General features: G+C 35.8%; 1 pseudogene; it reads left to right on the top strand.

Moving 5' to 3' along the window:
• Nucleotides 1-3,362: 3,362 nt before the first annotated feature.
• Nucleotides 3,363-4,696, top strand: LOC141491929 (Y-box-binding protein 1 pseudogene; annotated as a pseudogene).
• The last annotated feature ends 18,752 nt before the right edge of the window (nucleotides 4,697-23,448 follow it).

Raw genomic sequence — 23,448 nt, forward strand, 5'->3', positions numbered from 1 at the left:
ACACAGTAATCATAATTTTGGATATAAATGGGTTGAACTTGCCATAAATGGAAATGAATAGCATAATGAAATATAAACCAGAATCCAACAATATGTTGTTTACAAGAAACACACTTAAAACAGAGAAAAACACGCAGAATTAAAATGACTAAAGCAGAATCAATTATTCTTCAGCTGTAGTAAAAATTCATTAGAAGCAATCATGAATTCAGACAAAGCAAAAGCAAAAACTGACCAAATTAAAATTACATCTTGCTAAAAAGTTGTTTCTATCAACAAAGAAATGCTAACACTGAATGTACACACTTAGACATACAAAAATGCATACATGTATACATACACATATACATTCACACATATACCAAATTACATAGTACCCATACACATATACTAAATTGCATGGCACCTGAAAGACATTTCTTAAAGGAAATGTAAAATGAATTACAGGAGAAAATAGACAATAAAGCTTTAATAGTAAGATACTTAAACCTTTCCCCCTCAGACCTAGATAAATCAAACCACAAAATAAATAGGAAAAAAAGTTAAGGAGATGAATAGAATTTTTAAAAAGTTAAATAAGATAGAATTTCAGAGAAAAATAAATGAGAATAGAAAGAAATATGACTTTTTTGACTTCTCATATACCTTCAAAATTATGACTTATGAAGCATAAAAACTTCACAAAGATCAAAATTCCCTGAAATATTAAAATGCACCTTTTTCAGGTCATAGCAATAGAAATTATATTCAATGAAGCGCCCTGGAAGCATAGACTAGAATGAATTGGAAATTAAGTCATCTAATCCTTAAAGAATGAACAAATCAAAGAAAATATATAAATAATAATTTCATTAAAAATCATTTTGTGACTTATAGTCAAATTGGTATTCAGAAGAAAATTTATATTACTAAACACATTATTCAATTTAAAAAGAAGATCAATAACTTAAGACATTCAGTTAAAAATAATAAGATATTCATTTGAAAAATAGAAAAAGAAGTGACAGCTAGATGCTACAATGTATAGAACACTGTTCCTAAAGACAGGAGGACCTGAGTTCAAATTCACCCTCAGATGCTTGATACTTTCTAACTTTGTGACCTTGGACAAGTCCCTTAATCCAAATTCTTCACAAAAGACCCCCCCAAAATAGAAAAAGAACAAATTAAAGTTTCCAATTAAGTTCCAAAATAGAAATCTTGAAAAGTAAAAGAGAAATTGATAAAGTTGAAAGTAAAGAAACAAAAATTGAACTAACAAATAATTCTGGGAACTAGTTTTAAAAAGAAAAAATCAATATAAGAGATAAATCACTGGTAAACTTGATTTCTTTAAAAAACCCAAATTACCAAGTATCACAAATGAAAAAGTTGAATGTACTATTAATGAAGATGAAATTAAAGCAATTATTAGGAATTATTTTGCTCAATTCTATGCCAGTAAAACAGAAAATTTAAGTGAAATGAATGTATATTTATTAAAAAATATATGAATTTCTGAGATTTACAGAAAAAAGAAATATAACTTAAATAATGCTATCTTTGAAAGAGTAACTAGGGCAGCTAGGTGGTAGAGTGGATAGAGCACCAGCCCTGGAGTCAGGAGGACCTGAGTTCAAATCTGATCTCATATACTTAATAATTGTCTAGCTGTGTGATCCTGGACAAGTCACTTAACCCCATTGCTTCAATAAATAAAATTAAAAAAAATAAAAAGAAACTAAGCAATCCATCAATGAATCTCTAAGAAGAAAACTCTTTTGCTCTTTGCTATGCATTTTTTATTTTATTTTTATCTCTCCCTCCCCATCTCACCCAAAAGAAGCCTGCTCTTAAAATTAATATATATATTCTTAAACATACATATCTATAAGCACTCACACATACAAATATATATATATATATATATATATATATATATATACACATAGATGCATATTTCAATTTGTCAATTCTTTCTTTGAGAAGACCTTCAAAGAAGTATTTTCCTTCAAAGGTTCAAGTCTTTCCATGTTTTTTAAATTAATGAACTCATCATGTCTTATTTCACAATAATATTCCATCAGTATATCACAATTTGTTTAGCTCAAAGTTGTTTTAAATATTTCCATATATTACCAACAAAGAAGAGATAGAAAGGGGGCGGAGCCAAGATGACAACAGGAGAGGATTGTCTCTTAGGTGCTCTCCCTCAAAACTTATAAACTAAGGACTCAGCTAAATTTTTGAGAGACAGAATCCACAGAAGGATCTAGTGAGGCAGTTCTCCAACTCAAGGTAATCTGGAAAAGAGTGGAAAGGCTCTGCTCCACAGGGTTGGAGGGATGGCCCAACAGAGCAAAGGAACTTCAGCCTCCCGGAGGCAGCCCCAGGGCACTGGGAGCCTTGGCTCACAGTAGCAGGGGCAGTTTCCTGACCTACACCCAGGGAGCGCCAGGCACAAATTGGGGGATCAGCGGGGAGAACTCTGCCAGAGTGAGCACATGAAACCCAACTCTCAGGGCACACAGTGAGCAGCATGGCCACAGCAGCCCAGATCCAGGAACCAGAAGCAAAGCAGGAGTCCCCAGGGCATGAGTGTTAAGCCTAGGGAGGGGAGTGGAGAGAGACTGCTGAGCTCTGTCCTCTGTCCCTGGAACAGGACTCTGGGATTCTGACCACATTCAGATCCTGATCATAGTCTAGGTTCCCCCATAGAACAGCAGCCCCCCCCCCCCCACTTCAGCCCCATGGCAGAGGGGTGCACTTATGGTCATTCACAGACCAGGAGGGAAGACAGAGCCTCACACATTGAGACCCTTGTGGGAGGTATCCCAATAATACTCAAAAGCTCAGGAAGCACCCCAAAACCAGGCACAGGCTGGAGAAATGAGTAAGCAGAGAGAAAAAAGAGGAACAGCATTGAGAAATACATTGTCTATAATCCCAAGAAGGATCAAAACCTTCAATCTGAAGATGAGGAAGTACAAGCTCCTGCATCTAAAGACTCCAAGAAAAATTCAGAAATGGGGCTCAGGCTATGACAGAGCTCAAAAAAGACTTTGAAAATCAAGTGAGGGAGATAGAAGAAAAATTGGGGAAAGAAATGAGAGAGATGCAGGAAAAACATGAAAATGAAGTCAGCAGTTTAGTCAAGGATATCTGAAAAAATGCTGAAGAAAATAACATGTTAAAAACCAGCATAGATCAAATGGATAAAACAGTTCAAAAAGTTATTGAGGAAGTTCGATCAGTATAGCGGGAGTGGAGAGCGGACCCCAGAGAGCCCTGAGAGCAGCCCGACCGCCGCCGCAGGCCTAGTCACCATCACACCCTGGGAGGAGCCGCCTGCCGCACAGGCCCCAGTCACCATCACCGCAACCATGAGCAGCGAGGCTGAGACCTAGCAGCCGCCCGGCGGGGGCCGCCCTCAGCACCACTGAGACCAAGCCTGGCATCACTGGCAGCGGCGGAGGGAGCGGCAGCCCTGGCGGCCCCAGCGGCCTCACATCGGTGGCGCCTGCCGGTGGGGACAAGAAGGTCATCGCAATGAAGGTTTTGGGAAAAGTAAAATGGTTCAATGTAAGAAACGGCTATGGTTTCATCAACAGGAATGACACCAAGGAAGATGTATTTGTACACCAGAAAAATAACCCCAGGAAGTACCTTCGCAGTGTAGGAGATGGAGAGACTGTGGAGTTTGATGTTGTTGAAGGAGAAAAGGGTGCGGAAGCAGCTAATGTTACAGGCCCTGGTGGTGTTCCAGTACAAGGCAGTAAATATGCAGCCGACCGTAACCATTACAGACGTTATCCACGTCATAGGGGTCCTTCACGGAACTACCAGCAGAATTACCAGAACAGTGAGAGTGGGGAAAAGAACAAGGGATCAGAGAGCGCTCCAGAAGGCCAGCCCCAACAGCGTCGTCCCACCTTACTACATGCGGAGACCCTATGGGCGTCGACCACAGTATTCCAACCCTCCTGTGCAGGGAGAAGGCATGGAGGGAGCTGACAACCAGGGTGCAGGAGAACAAGGTAGACCAGTGAGACAGAATATGTATCAGGTTTATAGACCACGATTCCCCAGGAGCCCTCCCCGTCAAAGACAGCCTAGAGATGAAGGTAATGAAGAAGACAAAGAGAACCAAGGAGATGAGACCCAGGGTCAGCAGCCACCTCAACGTTGGTACCGCCGTAACTTCAATTACAGAGGCAGACGCCCAGAGAACCCTAAACCACAAGATGGCAAAGAGACAAAAGCAGCCAAACCACCAGCTGAGAATACGTCCCCTCCCAAGGCTGAGCAGGGCGGGGCTGAGTAAATGCCGGCTTACCATCTCTACCATCATCTGGTTTAGTCATCATACAAGAAGGAAGAATATGAAATTCCAGCAATAATAAGAAATGAACAAAAGATTTGGAATGGAAGACCTAAGTGCTTGCTTTTTGCTATTGACCAGATAACTAGAACTCTCTGCATTATCTATGCAGCATGGGGTTTTTATTATTTTAACCTAAAAAAGTCTCTTTTGGAGAATGACAAACATGTTTTTTAAAAAGCCTGGTTTTCTCAATACACCTTTAAAGGTTTTTAAATTGTTTCTTATCTGGTCAAGTTGAGATTTTTAAGAACCTCATTTTTAATTTGTATAAAAGTACACCTGATTTTTTCAAAAATCCACAAACTGCAAGCACCTGTTAATAAAGGTCTTTAAAAAAAAGTTGAGGAGAAGAATGCTTTAAAAAAGCAGAATTGGCCAGATGGGAAAAGAGATAAGAAAGCTCTCTGAGGAAAACAAATCCTTCAGACAAAGAATGGAACTGTGGGAGGTTGTTGATTTTATGAGAAATCAGGATACAATACTTCAAAACCAAAAGAATGAAAAATTAGAAGGAAATGTGAAACATCTCATTGAAAAAACAACTGATACAGAAAACAGATTTAGGAAAGATAATTTAAAAATTATTGGAATACCTGAAAGTCATAATCAGGAAAAGAGCCTTGACATCATTTTCAAGGAATTACTACAGGAAAATTGCCCTGATATTCTAGAAGCAGGGGGCAAAATAGAAAATGAAAGAATCCACCAATCTCCCCGAGAAAGAGATCTCAAAAAAACAACCCTCAGGAATATTATAGCCAAGTTCCAGAACTCCCAAGTCAAAGAGAAAATATTACAAGCAGCCAGAAGAACACAATTCAAATATCATGGAGCTGCAGTCAGGATCACACAGGACTTAGCAGCAACTGCATTAAAAGCTCGTAAGGCTTGGAATATAATATTCTGGAAGGCAAAAGAGCTCAGAATGCACCCAAGAATCAACTACCCAGCAAAACCGAATGTCTTCTTCCAGGGAAAAAGATGGACTTTCAATGAACTAGGGGAGTTTCAAATGTTCCTGTTGGAATGGCCAGAGCTGAACAGAAGGTTTGATCTTCAAATACAGGCCTCAGATGAAGCATAGAGAGTGGAGGAGAAGGGGAAAATATGAGGGACTTAATGAAGATGAACTACATGTATTCCTGCATAGAAAAATGATACTGATAATACTCATATGAACCTTCTCATTTAATAGAGCAGGTAGAAGGAGCTTTTATAGATGAAGAAGAAAGCTGAATCTGAAGATATAATATAGTGTAAAAATGGAGTCAGTGGCTAAAAGGGAAATGTAATGGGAGAAAGAAAAAGGAGAGGAGGAATAGGCTAAGATATGTCTTATAATAAGACTTTTCTTTATTACAATGTGCTATTGCAATGATATGGAAGGGGGGAAGGCAAGGGGGGAATGAGGGAATCTTCACTCTCATCATGGGTGGCTCAGAGAAGAAACAACATATATACTCAATGGGGTATAGACATCTAGAGTAAGAAGGAGAGAAGGGGGACAGGGGGAAGGGGGGGATGTGAGTGATGGGGAGGAGAGGATGGACCATGGGGGGAGAATGGTCAGATATAACACATTTTATTTTTTACTTCTTGCAAGGGGCTGGGACTGGATGGCCTGTCCAGGACCATAGGGCCAGGTGAATGCTGGGCGTAAGGAGTGGTATGTGGTCTCGGGGCCTTTTGGCCCCAGGGCCGGGGATCTGTCTGCTGCACCACAGCAGAGACAGAGTGAAAGGAGAGAGAATATATAGTACATGGTAGTGGAGAAGTACAAATGGAGGGAGTTGTGATCAGCAATGGCAATGGCAATGGTGGAAAAATATGGAAGTAACTTTTGTGATAGACTTATTCTAAAGAATGTGATCCACCCGCGACAGAGCTGGTGGTGTTGGAACACAGACTGAAGCACATTTTTTTGTTGTTATTTTTTGGGAGTTGCAGGGCAAATGGGTCTGGGTGGCCTGCCTGGGGCCGCACAGATGGGTGATTGTTGGGTGTCTGAGGCTGGATTTGGACCAAGGTGTTCCTGGATCAAGGGTCAGTGCTCTGTCTGCCACCCGGCCACCCCTGCTATTATGTTTTATTTTAGGTCTTTTTTTTTGTCTGTTTGTTTTTACAGGGCAATGGAGTTGGGGTGGCTTGCACAGGGTCACACAGCTGGGTGATTGTTGGGTGTCTGGGGCTCGATTTGGGCTCAGGTGCTCCTGGCTCCAGGGCCAGTGCTCTGTCCACTGCACCACCTGGCCATACAATTATTATTCTTAGTCTTATTATTGTTTTTAATTTTAATTTTTTTCTCTCTCCCCTTTACTTTATCACTCATGCAGGTCTGTATTTTAGGGGGAGGGGTATTATGTTTACTCTTAAACAAGAATATTTTAGTAATGTATAAAAAACATTATTTGTACAAAATAAGAATAGATAAATAAATAAATGGGGAAAAATTTTATAAAAAGAGATAGAAAGAGAAATTCCATTAAAATAACCACAGACATTATAAAATACTTGAGTCTACCTACCAAGGCAAACCCAGTGACTAATATGAACAGTTACAAAGCACTTTTACTAAAAATAAGTCAGATCTGAACTGAAATATAAATTGCTCATAACTTGTTGAAGCCAATAAAATAAAAATAAGAACCCTACCAATCAATTTGTTTATTCAGTGTCATACTAATCAAACTGCTAAAGAGCTTTCTTTTTCATGCAAAACACATGTCCATAATTTCTGTATGGCAAAAGAAAACAAACATAAAAAAACCAAAAAATATAAAAAATGTAAAATAAAGAAAAATAAAAAGAATGTAAAAATCTGCAATTAGAGTTCATCAGTTTTCTCTGGAGGTGAATAGTATTTTTCATTGTGTGTATTTTGGATACATTGTATTGATAAAATAGTTGAGTCTTTCACAATTAATTATCATTACAAGGGTACTATTACTATGCACAAATTTTCCTGATTTTTCTCACTTCACTTTTCACTAATTCATATAAGTCTTCTCAGGAAAAATGAATTTCCAAAGGTGATACTGAAAAATGGGGACATTAATGCATGATTGGTGGAGTTATATTTGGAACTATACTCAAAGGGCAATGAACTATGTATATCCTTTGACTGAACAAAACCACCATTAGATCTGTATTTCAAAGAGAGAGAGAGAGAGAGAATAGGACAAAAGTACCCAAATGCACAGCTCTTTCTGTGGTGACAGAGAATTGGAAACTGAGTGAAGGTCATCAGCTGGATAAGCTGTAGTATATGATTTTGATGAAATATGATTGTGCTATAAGAAATGATGAGCAGAATCATTTCAGAGAAGACCAGTTTGATCTGATAGAAAGCAAAGTGAGCAGAACCAGATTACTGAACCCAGTAGAAACAATTTTGTAATGAAGATCTACTGTGACTGAGGTACTCAAATCAAGACAATGATCCAGGTCAGTCCTTAAATACTAATGATGAAAAATACTATCCCCTTCCAGAGATAAACTGCTGAGCACTCTGATGCAGATTGAAGCATTTTTTAAATTTTATTTTGGTTATTATTCTTTTTGCAACATGGCTAATATGAAAATATATTTTTCATGACATCACATATGTAATTGATATATTGCTTGCCCACTCATTGAGTAGGAGAGTGGTGAGAGAAAATGAAAGAATTTATGTCTCAAAATTTTTAGAAATGAATTTTAAAAATAAATATTTTTGAAAAATTGTTCATTTTAAGGAAATTTTGTGTATTTTGTCTCTCAGTCTTTTTTGTTTGTTTGTTTGTCCTGAGAAACAAATATGCTAGTTATGGATGTAACTGCAGAGCCCACATACTAAACTTCACTATTTCTACCTTTGTGTGCTCTTAAAATGGTACATAATCCATTTTAAATCTTTTACAAATATATTTTTGAAGTCTGTGTGCAAAACATCATGGTCTTATACCATATCATCTTTGAACTGTTATGTCCACTCTAAGGACTAGCTACTAAATGTCCAATTCAGTTTAAAACAGTAAAACTTACAATAAGAATGTACCCATATCTATTACTGAAGACACTGATCGAGGAGGAAGGTCAGTCTGATTCTGGCCTAACCTTTGTTGGGTTAGCTCTTATACACCATTTAAAAAAGAAAAAACATTCTATTACTTTCAATTATCTTCTTTTATACAACTGACAGGAAAAGAAAGATGTCTCTGAATCTTGTATATGCTTTAATAAATTATAAGATCCAATTATAATAAACACATTTATCATGTGGATGCAAAATGTTGGAAAGAATGTTTTCAAAGCAATCTCTTGGCTTTTGTTTGCAACTGGAATAATTAATATCCATTATTCATTTTCTTGGAAAACCCATTTTCCCAAAGATTGCAAATGTAAACTTCAAGTCCGTGTGTCCAAATCATCACAAGATCCCCATTGAGGGCATTTTGGCTTTCTAAGGTTTTATGGAGTCAAGTTCGTATGATGTACAAAACAATTCAGTTTTCATTCCAATACATTTTAACTATTGTTACTTTTACTTAGTTGATTGTCAAATAATTTCTGTATTTAATGTTATTATTTGGGTGAACTGATCTTGTTAATTAGTTTGGGAGCAGGAATATCATTTCATAAATGTAAGGACTAGTTCCACTGTGTTCCACCATCCTCAGATCACATCTAGTGTGCTGTATTTCATTCTCAGCAGTACAATTAAGAAAGAACATTACTAAGTTGTAGGACATCTCAAGGAGAATAAACAATAATTAAGTACCCAAACTCCATGATATTTGAATATTGGTTGAAGGAGCCTGGAGAAGAGATCTTCTAGAGCTTACCAATAGTCCAATATCCCTAAAAAAAATGAAAGAGAAAAAAAAGAGGAAAGCTCATATAAAATATTCTTATATTTTTTGACTGAATGATCTAGCTAATACACAATAATATATACACAATATCCAACCACAATTCCAAAGAATCAATGTCAAAAAACAGTAGCCAATTCTTTCCTGACAGGGAATTGAGAGTCAATGAGACATGTCTCTATGGGGCATGACCAATACAGACTACTTTTTTTTGCTTAACTATAACAAATGAATATTTGTTATAATGGTTTTGTTTTCTCACTTTTTTCTCAACAAGAAGGTGAAGTAGGAGGGAGAAAAAATATTTTTACTAATTGGAAAAAAAATTAAATTAAAATGCTTCCAGCAGTTTCACCTCCTTTGCTCAAACTGTTCCATCACTTAGAATACTATATACTTCTGCTTCCTCTGTACTAGCCATCTGTCCCAACTTTTTGGCAAGTAGAGATGTTATCTAATTGAGCATACCATCTTCTCAATGAAAAGTCACATGAAGTTTTTCTGGCATTACAAGTAATAATAATCTTTTTTTTAATTCCTCCAGTACACATTCTCTTACCAGGCATATACTGTCTAGTGCATAATCAATACAGAGGCATTGTAGAGTGGTTAAAAAGTTGACCTTAATATCAAGAATTTGGCAAGGGACTAATGGGACTTTGCATCAAGAAATTAACATCTGGACAAGAATAATGCTTATTTCTATGGACCTGTGAATTTTCTCCTGAAATTTCCACAGCTCTGTGCCTTCTTGATGCATAAGGTCGGGAAGAGAAGTTGTCACAAACCATACCCTGCCACTATCACTTTCTTATTTTATTTTCTTATTTTAGTTTTTTTCTTTGCAAGGCAAATGGGGTTAAGTGGCTTGCCCAAGGCCACACAGCTAGGTAATTATTAAGTGTCTGAGACCAGATTTGAACCCAGGTACTCCTGACTCCAAGGCCGGTGCTTTATCCACTATGCCACCTAGCCACCCCTCACTATCACTTTCAATCCATCCTTTGACCACCAAAACCTGGCAACCACTTTCTCTCCTTTAAAGTGAGTCTTTACTGTTTAGAGCATTGTTCTTATCATATGTGATACACCAAGTCACTCCTTTTCTCCAATTTTGGTCCATCACCCTGGCTTCTTGTTCCTTTACTTCTATAATTTCATTTTCTCATCTTCCTCAAACTTGACCAGGAGTTGTCATGTATTAAGCACCCTCTTACTTCCATCACCTGTTTTGTCCCATTTGTTGAGTTAGAATTTTATGGATCATTTTCAGGAATTATAATCTCTTAATTTTTCATTGGGAACTATGAAGTCTTTTTTTGTGTTGTCTATGATAACTAATTGAAATATTACTGCAAAATTTCCCTTCTTACTCCAAACTTAAGAGAGAAAAAAACTGCTGAGACAGCTCTTATGAAGGCACAGATAAATAAGCCTCAAGTGACACAAAGAACAAAACCCAACAAATTAAAATGCCTAGCAAACTTCAGCCAAAGTAAAGATAATTTAGTTCCCGAATACTCATTACAACTGTAATAGAAACAGTATCAAACTGATTGCTCAGGGTCAGCCTAGGAAGAGAGCTTCTCATCCAAAGGGCCCATAACTTTATCCTGATATAGAGAACTCTCCCACAGAGTTGCCCCAAAAGGAAACAAGTCCACTGTTTCAATCAGAAACCCCCCCCAAAAAAAACAAACTTTAAGCCTGCTTCACAAAAAAAGGAATAATATTTAACAATAAAAAAGAAAAATAACAAAACAGAAGTAGATGAAATGGAGAAAAACTAAAGTTGAAATAAACTTTTCAGTGAAAAACAAAGATTAAAGAATAATACTTGTAAAAGTCATCAGGGGAATGATTATAATAATCTGTGACTAGCAATTCAGTGATGTCATTTGGTTAGATTACTGGCAAAACTTTTCCCCTAAGAATTCATCTTGAGAAATGGATAGGTTAGCGAAATGTTTGGGCTTTTTAAAAGCAATATGAAAATTCTTTTTGTTTTCCAAAGAAAATACTATTCAAGTTTACCAAATGTGTGTGCTGCCCTTTCTCTTCTCTCTATGCATTCCAGACAAGTTCTTGATGAACCTGCTGTGGTTGGTCTTTGGGCTGCAGCCAAACACCCTGCCACCAGCTGCTGCTTTAGGGAAAAAAAATGGGGAAGACAAATATTCATGTGTGAGACCTCTGCATTTGTCTAGTTACCCAGACTGATATCTGACAAAATCACCTTTAAATAACTGCTGAAGGAAAAACATCTGGCAAAGTTAGTGTCTACACATAAAATGCTTAATAATATATTTGTCAATTGATTATTTCAACAATTTATTTTAAAATATATGTGTGTGTGTGTTTGTTATCTTTTCTTTTTAATTCAATTACATTTTTCCATCTAAATCTCCTTCCTTGTCCCTTTTCAGAGGGCCATTCTTTATAACAAAGAAAGGGGGAAAAATAGATCAGGAAAAGTTATTTTATGTGCATAGTTCCTAAATAAAAGGTGAATTAACCTTCTCAGATCTCTCCTTTGGGGTTAAGCTTGGTCATCATAATTTTGCATCATTCAGTTTTGGTTGTTTTGTCGTTATTTTTATTTACACTGTTGTAGGGATTATATATATTGCTTTCTTGGTTCTGCCTGTTTGACTTTCACCAAACGAATGTAAGTTTTCTCGTTTCTTTGTATTCTTAATGAAAGACATTTATAACTTTGTAACAACTTGTTACCAAAAAGAAACTGCCATGAATATTTTGGTGTATATAAGTTATCTTATTATCATTAACCTCCTTAGGATTTGTGTCTAATATTGAAATATTCAGGTCAAAATGTATGAATATGTTATTCACTTTTCATATTATTCTATATTGTATTTTAAAATGATCAGACCAGGGGTAGCTAGGTGGTGAAGTGGATAAAGGACCAGCCTTGAAGTCAGGAGGACCTGGTTCAGCCTTAGACACTTGTTAACTTTGTGAATCATTATCTCCCCCTCAAAAAAAACCCCCTCCAAAATGAACAGACTAGTACATAACTTCACCAATAATCATGAGTATGCCAATCTTTTCACAGTCTCTCCAATATTGGTTGTATTCCCATCTTTTGTCATCTTTGCCAACTAGTTGTATATAAGGTAAATCTTCAGAGTTGTTTATTTTCATTTAGATTGCAATTGTTTGGAACATTCATGAATTTTTAGTCCATAATTCTCCTTTTGAGAATTGCTTATTTTCTTTGGGAATATCTTTCAGTTTCATATTTATGTGTTCAGATATATGTATGTAGCCATGTGTGCATGAGTGTAATTTGCTTCTGTCTTAAATATAAAATCTTTATCAGAAAAATTTGATGCAAAGATTTTCCCCTAATCAATCACTTCAATTTTTATCTTAGTTTCATTTATTTTGTTTATGCAAAGGTTTGTCAGTTTCATATAATCAAACTTACATTTTCTCTTGTAAATTCCTTTAATCCCTGTTTATTTAAAAATTCAGTCCCTAGCTAGCCATAGCTGTGAAAGATGTCTGATTTGCTTCTCTTTCATTAAAAAAACCCAGTGTGTTCCATATTGTTTGTTTTTATATATCCATTTTGACTTTAAAATAATGTTTGATATAAGTTGTCTAAATCTATTTTGTAGGACTGCTTTCTATTTTTCCATCAATTCCTCCCTAATATATAGTTCTCTCCTATATAATTTATGTTTTCAGGTTCAGCAAATATTGGGTTACTGAATTTAAAATGTTCTGATTCTTCCCTATTATAGATTGTTTCCATTTATTTAGTGAAGACCAAATACATTTAATGATGACTGTTTTATCTTATTTTGAAGTTCTGAAAATGCTATTCAATACTCATTCCTAATTTTCTCCATTATGTCCTTTGATATCTTGATATTTTGAGACCAAATAAAATGACCCATTGTTTCATGAGCAATAGACCTCAAGAAAAGGGTAGCAATAACTCTCATTATTCTCCAATGCCAATGTGAAATATGCAAAATATAATTAATAAACAGTGATCTAGAGATGAAAATGTAAAGTAAATTCACAGAATCATAAAATTGGAGAGATAGATTTGACTTAAGCAAAACCTAGGCTAAAGGTTTTTAACCTGAAATCTGTGGATTTGTTTTAAAAATATTTTTTATAAGTAAATTTCAATATAATTGATTTTTTTAAAAAAATCCTTTGCATTTTAGATTATACATTTAAAAACATTATTCTGAGAAAAGGTCTATAGTTTTACCAGACTGCCAAAGGGATAGCTGAAACACAAAAAAGTTAAGGACCCATTATCCAGTCTAAACTAACACCCCCCTCAAAGTATCATAGTTATGCTTGTTTTAACAAGTACATTCCAGCATTTGCTTGATTTCATGTACTAGAGGAAATATGTAGCAGAGAAAAAATGAAAAATGTAATTTATTTCTTTGCAAAATATTCTGTGCTGATTGTATTAAATAATTAATATTTCTGAGCCAGCCTTACATTAACACTTACCTCCATCTTATTATTCAAAGTTGTCTCACAGAAACTACCCAAAACCTCTCTTTACCTCCATCCCATTTTTTTTTTTTGGTAAGGCAATGGGGTTAAGAGGCTTGGCCAAGGCCATACAGCTAGGTAATTATTAAATGTCTGAGGCCTGATTTGAACTCATTTACTGCTGACTCCAGGGCCAGTGCTCTATCCGCTGTGCCACCTAGCTGTCCCCCCATCCCATTTTTTTTAAGAAAGATTTTATTTGGTTTGAGTTTTACAATTTTTCCCCTAATCCCTCTTCCCCCCACCCCCCATCCCTAAAGAAGGCATTCTGTTAATCTTTACATTGTTTCCATGGTATACATTGATCTAAGTTGAATATGATGAGAGAGAAATCATATCCTTAAGGAAGAAAAATAAAGTATAAGAAATAGCAAAATTACATAATGAGATAATAGTTTTTTCCTTCCTGAAATTGAGGGTAATAGTCTTTGGTCTTTGTTCAAACTCCACAGTTCTTTTTCTGGTTACAGATGGTATTCTCCATTGCAGATAGCCCAAAATTGGCCCTGATTGTTGCACTGATGGAATGAGCAAGTACATCAAAGTTGATCAGCACTCAATGTTACTGTTAGGTTGTACAATATTTTTCTGGTTCTGCTCATCTCGCTCAGCATCAGTTCATGCAAATCCTTCCATGTTTACCTGAATTCCCATCCCTCCTGGTTTCTAATAGAGTAATAGTGTTCCATAACACACATATACCACAATTTGTTCAGCCATTCCCCAACTGATGATCATTCACTCAATTTCCACTTCTTTGCCACCACGAACAGAGATGCTATGAATATTTTTGTACAACTGATGTTTTTACACTTTTTCATAATCTCTTCAGGGTATAGACCCAATAGTGAATATTGCTGGATCAAAGGGTATGCACATTTTTGTTGCCCTTTGTGAATAATTCCAAATTGCTCTCCAGAAAGGTTCGATGAGTTCACAGTTCCACTAACAATGTATTAGTGTCCTAGATTTCCCACATCCCTTCCAACATTGATAATTTTCCCTTCTGGTCAAATTGGCCAGTCTGAGAGGTGTGACTTGGTACCTCAGAGATGCTTTAATTTGCATTTCTCAAATTAGTAATGATTTAGAGCAATTTTTCATATGACTATGGATCACTTTGATTTACTCATCTGTAAATATCCTCTGCATATCCTTCGACCATTTGTCAATTAAGGAATGAATTGTTTATTTTTTTTATAAATTTGACTCAGTTCTCTATATATTTTAGAAATGAGTCTTTTGTCAGAAATACTAGTTGTAAAAATTGTTTCTCAATTTACCACATTTCTTTTGATCTTGGTTACAGTGGTTTTGTCTGTGCAAAAGCTTTTTAATTTAATGTAATCAAAATTATCTAGTTTGTCTTTAATGATGTTCTCCATCTCTTCCTTGGTCATAAACTGCTTCCCTTTCCATAGATCTTCTAGTTTGTTTATAATATTGTTTTTTATGTCCAAATCCTGTATCCATTTAGGATCTTGTATCCTATAGGATGTGAGGTGTTAGTCTAATTCAAATTTCTTCCATACTAACTTCCAATTTTCCCAACAGTTTTTATCAAAGAGAGAGTTTTTTAATCCCAATAGCTGGACTCTTGGGTTTATCAAACAGCAGATTGCTATAATTGTTTTCTGCTATTGCATCTAGTCTATTTCACTGGTCCACCATTCTATTTCTTAGCCAATACCAGGCAGTTTTAATGACTGATGCTTTATAATATAATTTTAGATCAGGTAGGGCTAAACCACCTTCTTTTGCACTTTTTTTCATTGAATTCATGGAAATTCTTGACTTTTTATTGCTCCATATGAATTTACTTACAATTTTTTCTAACTCATTAAAGTAATTTTTTTTTGGAATTTTGCTTGGTAGGACACTAAACAAGTAGTTTAGTGTTGGTAGAATTGTCATTTTTATTATACTAGCTTGACCTATCCATGAGCAGTTGATGTTTGCCCAGTTATTTAAATATGATTTTATTTGCATGAGAAGTATTTTGTAATTGTTTTCAAAAAGTTTTTGAGTCTGACTTGGCAAATAGACTCCCAGGTATTTTATATTGTCTGAGGTTGCTTTGAATGGGATTTCACTTTCTAGCTCTTTCTGCTGTATCTTGCTAGTCATATATAGAGATGCTGAGGGTTTATTTTATATCTTATGACTTTGCTAAAGTTGCTAATTATTTCTAGTAGTTTTTTAGATGATGTTTTGGGATTCTCTAGGTATACCATCATATCATCTGTAAAGAGTGAGAGTTTTGTCTCTTCCTTCCCAATCCTAATTCCTTCGATTTCTTTTTCTTCTGTTATTGCTGAAGCTAACATTTCTAATACAATATTGAATAGTAGTAGTGATAATGGGCATCTTTGTTTCACCCCTGATCTTTTTGGGAATGCCTCTAGCCTATCCTCATTGCATATAATGGTTGTTGATGGTTTCAGATAGATTCTGCTTATTATTCTAAGGAACAATCCATTTATTCCTAAACTCTCTAGTGTTTTTAGTAGGAATGGGTGCTGTATTCTGTCAAAAGCTTTTTCAGCCTCTATTGATATAATCATATGATTTTTGATAGGTTTGCTATGGATATAATTAATTATACTAACAGTTTTCCTAATATTGAACCAACCCTCCATTCCTGGGAGAAATTCTACTTGATCATAATGCATTATCCTAATGATAACTTATAATCATTTTGCTAAGATTTTATTCAAGATTTTTTAACTCTTCCTGGTTTTATTATCAGCATCATATTGGTATCATAGAAACAGTTAGGCAGAGTTTTGTCTTCACCTATTTTCCCAAAGAGTTTCTATAGAATTGGAACCAATTGTTCCATAAATGTTTGATAGAATTCATTTGTGAATCCATCTGGCTCTGGAGGATTTTTTTCTTAGGGAGTTCAATAATGGCTTGTTGAATTTCTTTTTCTGAGATAGGGTTATTTGGGTATTTAATTTCCTCTTTATTTAATCTGGGCAATTTACATTTTTGTAAATATTCATCCATTTCACTTAGATTGTCAAATTTATTGGTATAGAGTTGAGCAAAATAATTCCAGATTATTACTTTAATTATTACTTCTCACTGTGAGTTCACCTGTTTCATTTATGATCTCCATCACATTTTTAAAAATTATCTTACAGAAATTCAAAGTTATCTTACCAAGAAGGAGGCTGAGACTTACATCAAGTTTATCTTGCTGACAGTCTCAGAGGCTGCCCCCATTCCCCCAAGGTGAGGGGCAGGAAAGGGGTGATTAGGGGAAGGGGAGCAACTCTGAAGCACTTGAACACTTTTCCTTAGACCCTAACACCTTAACTACCTTAACTCTTCCCTTATCCCTTTCCTAGTATTTAATACTTTCCTTCTCCCCTATATAAATCTTTCCATTGCTTGTGGCTGATTCAACTCATTTGCAACACTCTTACTCTTATGGCTCTTCTTTCTTTAAGTTACCCCTGGCAAAGATCAGGCCATTTGCAATGTTCCGTAAACTGTCCTTAATTTCCCTCCTATGCAAGCTGCTGTTGCTGCTGCTTATCATTTGATAACTGCAGCTGATCAGTCAGCGGTACTAACTTTCTCTACTTGAGTAAGTTTTCAATAATGTGTAATACCTTTACTTTGTTACCTTAACAGAATAAACCATTTTTGTCCCTAAACACTTCTTTCATGACTAACACACATGTTATTCACATATTCTCACACCCCAAACTAGACCACACCTCAACATTTTTTTTTCCTTCATCACTCATGGACATTACAAAACTTGTCTACAAGTAATTCAGGACTTAAATATGTCAATAGAAGAAAATTCATTATTCAAAAAGAAGAAATTAGAAAGGAGTTACAGAATAGCACTATATGCAAAAGGATATAGTTATAAATGAACAAGGAAATGGACCAATCAGGCAAACCTATGTCCCACCAGAAACTGTGGAAAAAAGAAAGAAGATGAGAATATTCAGTGAGCACTTTTCTTTCTATTCCCAAGTTTATCTGCAAGCTGAGGGTGTGGGGGTATTCAGTTCTCCACCCCCATATAATTTCTATGGCATTTTGTGGGATAGAATTTCTAAAACATGATTAGATAATAGTAGTTGGTGATCTGAGATCTGACAAGAAGTGAAAGATACTTTTTAAAAAAATTCTTTATTTTTACAACTACATGTAATGGTAGCTTTCAACAATGTGAAATATATATATTTTTAAAACCAAGTCAAGTAAGTGGCAGATGTAAGGGATTTAAGTTCTGCACCAAGAGAAAAGTATTCAAACTAGTAAATAAAACTAAAAGAATCTTAAACTGGGGATCTCACTAGCTTTTGTGAGTGAGTTGTTTAAAATACTTGTGAATTAACTTTTGCCCTCCCTTACCAGGGTGAGGCTTCTTAATCATTACACTTCACCAAATGGTAATAGATAAACAGATAAGTCCCTAAAGAGACTGAATAAAAATCAATATACCATACCAAATAGTTCAGTAACCTGAGATCATTACAAATGTTCAAAAGAGTTAACACTACAGAAGAATGAAGCAAATTATCAAGAAGACATGAAGTGAGGAACAGTAGAGGATACTGGAGAACCATTGTGGTATAATCACCAGAGAATAACTTTCCATATGGCAATACTTTGTCTTCTAGCCTTGTTAAAACAGACCTATCAGTTCTGTCTTGAGAATGGTGTTCCACAGCATAATCTCAAATCTTTGGTGAATTTCTGGGGACAACAAACATTAGAATTTTCCTTTCATATTACCTTCTATTTACTCTGTGTGTATATATATATATATATATATATATATATATATACATATATATATTCTGTTTATTCATATAATGCTTCCCCTATTAGAAAGTTTTTTTGTAGTCAGGGGGATGAATTTGCTTTTTTTTCTATCTGTAATGGTTGGCACAAATTAAGAACTTAATAAATACTTGTTAATTGGCTGATTTGAGCTAGAGGCATCCATATTTTCTATCAAATGGGAAAAAAACAGGTTGTCAACTTCACATTCCTTTCAAATTTGAATCTTTCTTAAGTTATCATGTGATGAATTATAGGATATGATACTCTAGCACTATTGAATAATCTCACATGGAAATTTAGAGGGGAAAAAAGCATACTTGAATTGTTAGCATTTACAGTGATAAAAGAAACTTACAGTTTCATAGGTACACACAGAAGTGTACCCCACAGCACATTCAGAGTCCCATTTGGATATTTTTTTTTTAGTTTTTTTTTTTTTTTTTGCAAGGCAATGGGTTTAAGTGGCTTGTCCAAGGCCACACAGCTAGGTAATTATTAAGTGTCTGAGACCAGATTTGAACTCAGGTACTCCTGACTCCAGGGTCAGTACTCTATCCACTGTGCCACCTAGCCGCCCCTCACCCCATTTGGATATTTTTGAGAGCAGTTTAGTTCAGTGGGCTAAGTAGCTGTCTGACTAGTATGGATCTCAGTATTTCTGGTTCAGTCAGTTAATCATCCTCCTCTGACTCCCACCACACTTAACCTGTAACCAAGAAATACTTCCTGTGAGGAGCCTCTCTTCATTGCCTCAGGGAAACCCTGAAGCACACTCAGTTCTGGAAGTTCATCCCTCTAGCCAGGAAAGCTCCAGTTACAATTGAAGATAGACTTTACACAGAAAATAGAAAATTCCAAATCCAAACTAATCCTCCCTGGGTAAGGACATTCTAACTATCTGACTTCCTTGACCTGAGTTCCTATCTAGACCAGTTGTGAGTATTTGTTCAGTGAGTTTCTTTCCTAACTCCATCCCTGGGAAGAATAAGAAAATAGAAAAACCTGAGAAGTCAAATCAAAAAAATTACTATAGTTGAACTGAATCTTGTAATCTGAAAACTTCTTTGATCTTGCTATTCCTTATTTCCTAATCTACTTCAATGGTCTCTAAATATTTTTGAATGGACACCCCATCATAAAATGTTTTGATTGTACACTCCAAATTGATATTTATTTACTTTTACATCTGTATGCATGTTTCTATTATTGTCATACAAATAGATATTTAAAGAATTAAAAATAAAATGAGCACTATTTAAAATATATAATTATACTTTCATTTTATTAATATTATAAAACTACTTTTGGACTACAGAAATATATTTTTAAGTGAGAGTAATGTGATTGAATATGTATCATTAATTAGAAAATCTTAGTTTAACACTATACTTTTTTTTGTTGATTGTCATTATTGAAAACTGTACTTCACAAAGACTTGTAGATCTATGCACTGGTGATTTTGCTTGCAAATTCTTTTTTTTTTTTTTTTTTTTTTTTTAGTTTTTGCAAGGCAATGGGAGTTAAGTGATTTGCCCAAGGTCACACAGTTAGGTTAATTATTAAGTGTCTGAGGTTGGATTTGAACTCAGGTCCTCCTGACTCCAGGGGGTGCTTTATCCACTGTGCCACCTAGCCACCCCTGCTTGCTAATTCTTGGGGCTTTTGTTTGTTTAGGGGGTTTTTTGGTGGGGTGTTTTGTTTTTTTTTTTAGTTTTTGAAACACTTGCCAAGGCCACAACAGCTAGGTAATCATTAAGTGTCTGAGGCTGGATTTGAACTCAGGCATTCCTGACTCCAGGACCAGTGAGTACTCTATCCACTTAGCCTCCCCTTGCTAATTCCTGATAATCATTTTCAGTACCACCCACCAAATCCATTCATTTAAGAGGTTTTTGTTTTCTTTTCTTTTGAATTTGACTCATGAAGCTCTCCAAGGTGAGTAGTTTCTTGAAGGATAAGACTACTATGATAGGCTAAAATATGATGTAGAAAGAAATGATTCCTGATTAAATGAGAAAATTTTGAAAGAGTGAAGCAGAATGAGGAGGAGGAGGCAAGAAGCAGCAAGATATGGAATCTGAATAATGAATCAGGGATCCCTCTGCAACTATAGGCATATATATATATATATATATATATATATATATATATATATATATATATGTATATATCTCAATACCCAGAATTTGCAACTCCCAACAATTGCTATGGATAGATTATCTAGGTGAAATAATTCCTTCCTTAGTTAAACTGGAGATATTCTCACTTTCCTAGGTCACAAAATCCCTAATTCTTGGACATTTCATTGTCTATTTAATCTATATGGTTTTCTAGATTTCTGTTTGTTTGTGGTGATTATATAATAAGCATATAGTGGGAAGGGAAATTAAAACTACTTGTTACCTTCTAGGTCTGGGACAAACCTATTTCACTTTAGTACCCTACCTGGAGGAGACAGACTTGAGGAAAAATAATTTAGAACAATTAAGTAAAGTAACTTTTATTCTAAACCACAAAGAAATCATATTCCTATGATTTTAATATCTGATGTGTAATAGATATTGAAGTAGGGGAAATATCAAATAGAAAAAGTTGGTTTAGAATCTATTCCCTCGGGGCAGCTAGGTGGCATAGTGGATAAAGCACTGGCCCTGGAGTCAGGAGTACCTGGGTTCAAATCCGGTCTCAGACACTTAATAATTACCTAGCTGTGTGGCCTTGGGCAAGCCACTTAACCCCCTCTGCCTTGCAAAAACCTAAAAAAAAAGAATCTATTCCCTCTGTACTGACCTTGTACCTTAAATTAACATTTCATTGTCCAAGCTATGAGATGAGGTCAAAGAACTTTTAGTAAAATTCCTTGCACCTCTCTGGTAAATCCCTGTCCCTAGGCACAAAACTAGTCCCTACCAACAAAATAATGACTTCCTGACCTTGCCTGAAAGTACTAAATCTTTGACTCCTCATCTACCTATCACTAATTACCTTATCTCTGCTGAGCTATGGCCCCTATCAATATATATATATACCTAAATTAAATCATCTTCCTACCCTTTTAAAAACTCACTCAGTGTTCAGTTGAGTTCCTTCTCTTCCTTTGGGAGGCTAGCCCACTCTGCGGGAGGTGGTTTCCCCCAAAATTACTTCTTATGCTCCTATGCTCTTTTTAACCACTCATCCCCTGATTGCTTATCTTCCTCTAGGAAGCTAGTCCACTCTTAGGGAACATAATCTCCAAATTACCTCTCACATCCCTATGCCCTTCTTTACTACTTATCCATTTCAGCTTCAGAGGCTGCATTGTGTGCAGAATCATCTGCAAACAGAAAATCATGCACCAAAATTCACTTCACTTTGGTCTTTGCTTATAGCCTTTTCAAGCTGAAGAATTTGCCATCAGTGCAGTAGGTGACCTTGAGGTCATGTTCATTCTCAGTGAAGGCATTTTATAACATGGCTGAAAATATCATGCTAAAAACTATGGAAACAAGGACACATTCTTGTTTCACTCCATTGGTGACTGGGACATCTCAAGAGCATCATCCACTATCAAGAACCCAGGCATGCATGCCTTCATTGGTATTGAAGTAGTACTGATGAACTTCTCTGGACAACCAAATTTTGACATAATTTTGCAAAAATCCTCATGAATGATGCTATCAAAGGCCTTGGTCACATCTGCAAATGTTATATAAAGATCTCTGTTCTGTTCCTGGCACTTTCCCTGTTGTTATCAGCAGCAAGCACCATATTGACTGTTCCTCTACCCTTTCTTGTTTTATTTTTTAGGTTTTTGCAGGGCAAACAGGGTTAAGTGACTTGCCCAAGGGCACACAGCTAGGTAATTATTAAGTGTCTGAGGTCTGATTTGAACTCGGGTTCTCCTGACTCCAGGGCCAGTACTCTATCCACTTTCTGAAGCAACACTGACTTTCAGGGAAGTGACCATCTTCCAGGTGAAGGATCAGTCTATTGAGAAGGACTCTGCCAAGAATCCTACCAGCATAGATTAAAAGAGAAATATCCCTTTGACTGTCACAGGACAATCTATTCCCTTTACCTTTACAGAGATGAGCAATGGAGGCATCCTTGAATTCTTAGGAGATAACTTCTTCATGCCCTATAATCTGGAAAATTTCAGTCAGTTGTTGGATGAGAAATAGACTCCCCACTTTGTGGATCTCAGCTGGAATAGAATCAGCACCAGGTGCTTTGCCACTTGAAAAGAGTCTAATGGTATTCAAAACCTCTTCTTCAGTTGGAACTTCACCTGAGGACTAATTGACTTCAACTTGAGGTAAACAGTCAATGACTTGTGCAATGATTGATGATGGTCTGTTAAGAACATCTCTCTAGGATCATGTCCCTATCATTAATCAATGTGAATCCATTAGCACTGAGTAGTTGAGATGGACCATATGTCTTTGGTCCATAAATAGCCTTCAGGGCATTATAAAAGCAATTTAATTGTTACTTTCTGCATGAAATTGAATTTCATCTGCCTTCTTATTGAGTCAAGAGTTCTGCAACTCTCTTAGCTTTGCTTCTACTTTAATTTTGATGGAATTAAATGCTGCCATCTTAGAAATGGATGAACTTTCCTGCTGCTAAACCCTGTGGAGTTCTCATTTTTCATTTAGCAGCTTCTGTATTTCTCCATCATTTTCATCAAAACAGTCTTGGTGTTTGTGAGTATTCTGACCCAGATAATGAAAATTCAGTGCTGTATACCAGATCTTTGAAAACTGCTTACTTTTTTTTTGTTCTAATATTAGATGACTCAGTTTTCCTTTTAAGTTAGCTACTTGTGCTAATTTTGTTCTAAAAATTAACACCAAGAAACCTCATGTGTTCCTTCAGCCAGCA

The sequence above is a fragment of the Macrotis lagotis genome, chromosome 6 (genome assembly GCF_037893015.1).
Source record: "Macrotis lagotis isolate mMagLag1 chromosome 6, bilby.v1.9.chrom.fasta, whole genome shotgun sequence".
NCBI lineage: Eukaryota > Metazoa > Chordata > Mammalia > Peramelemorphia > Peramelidae > Macrotis > Macrotis lagotis.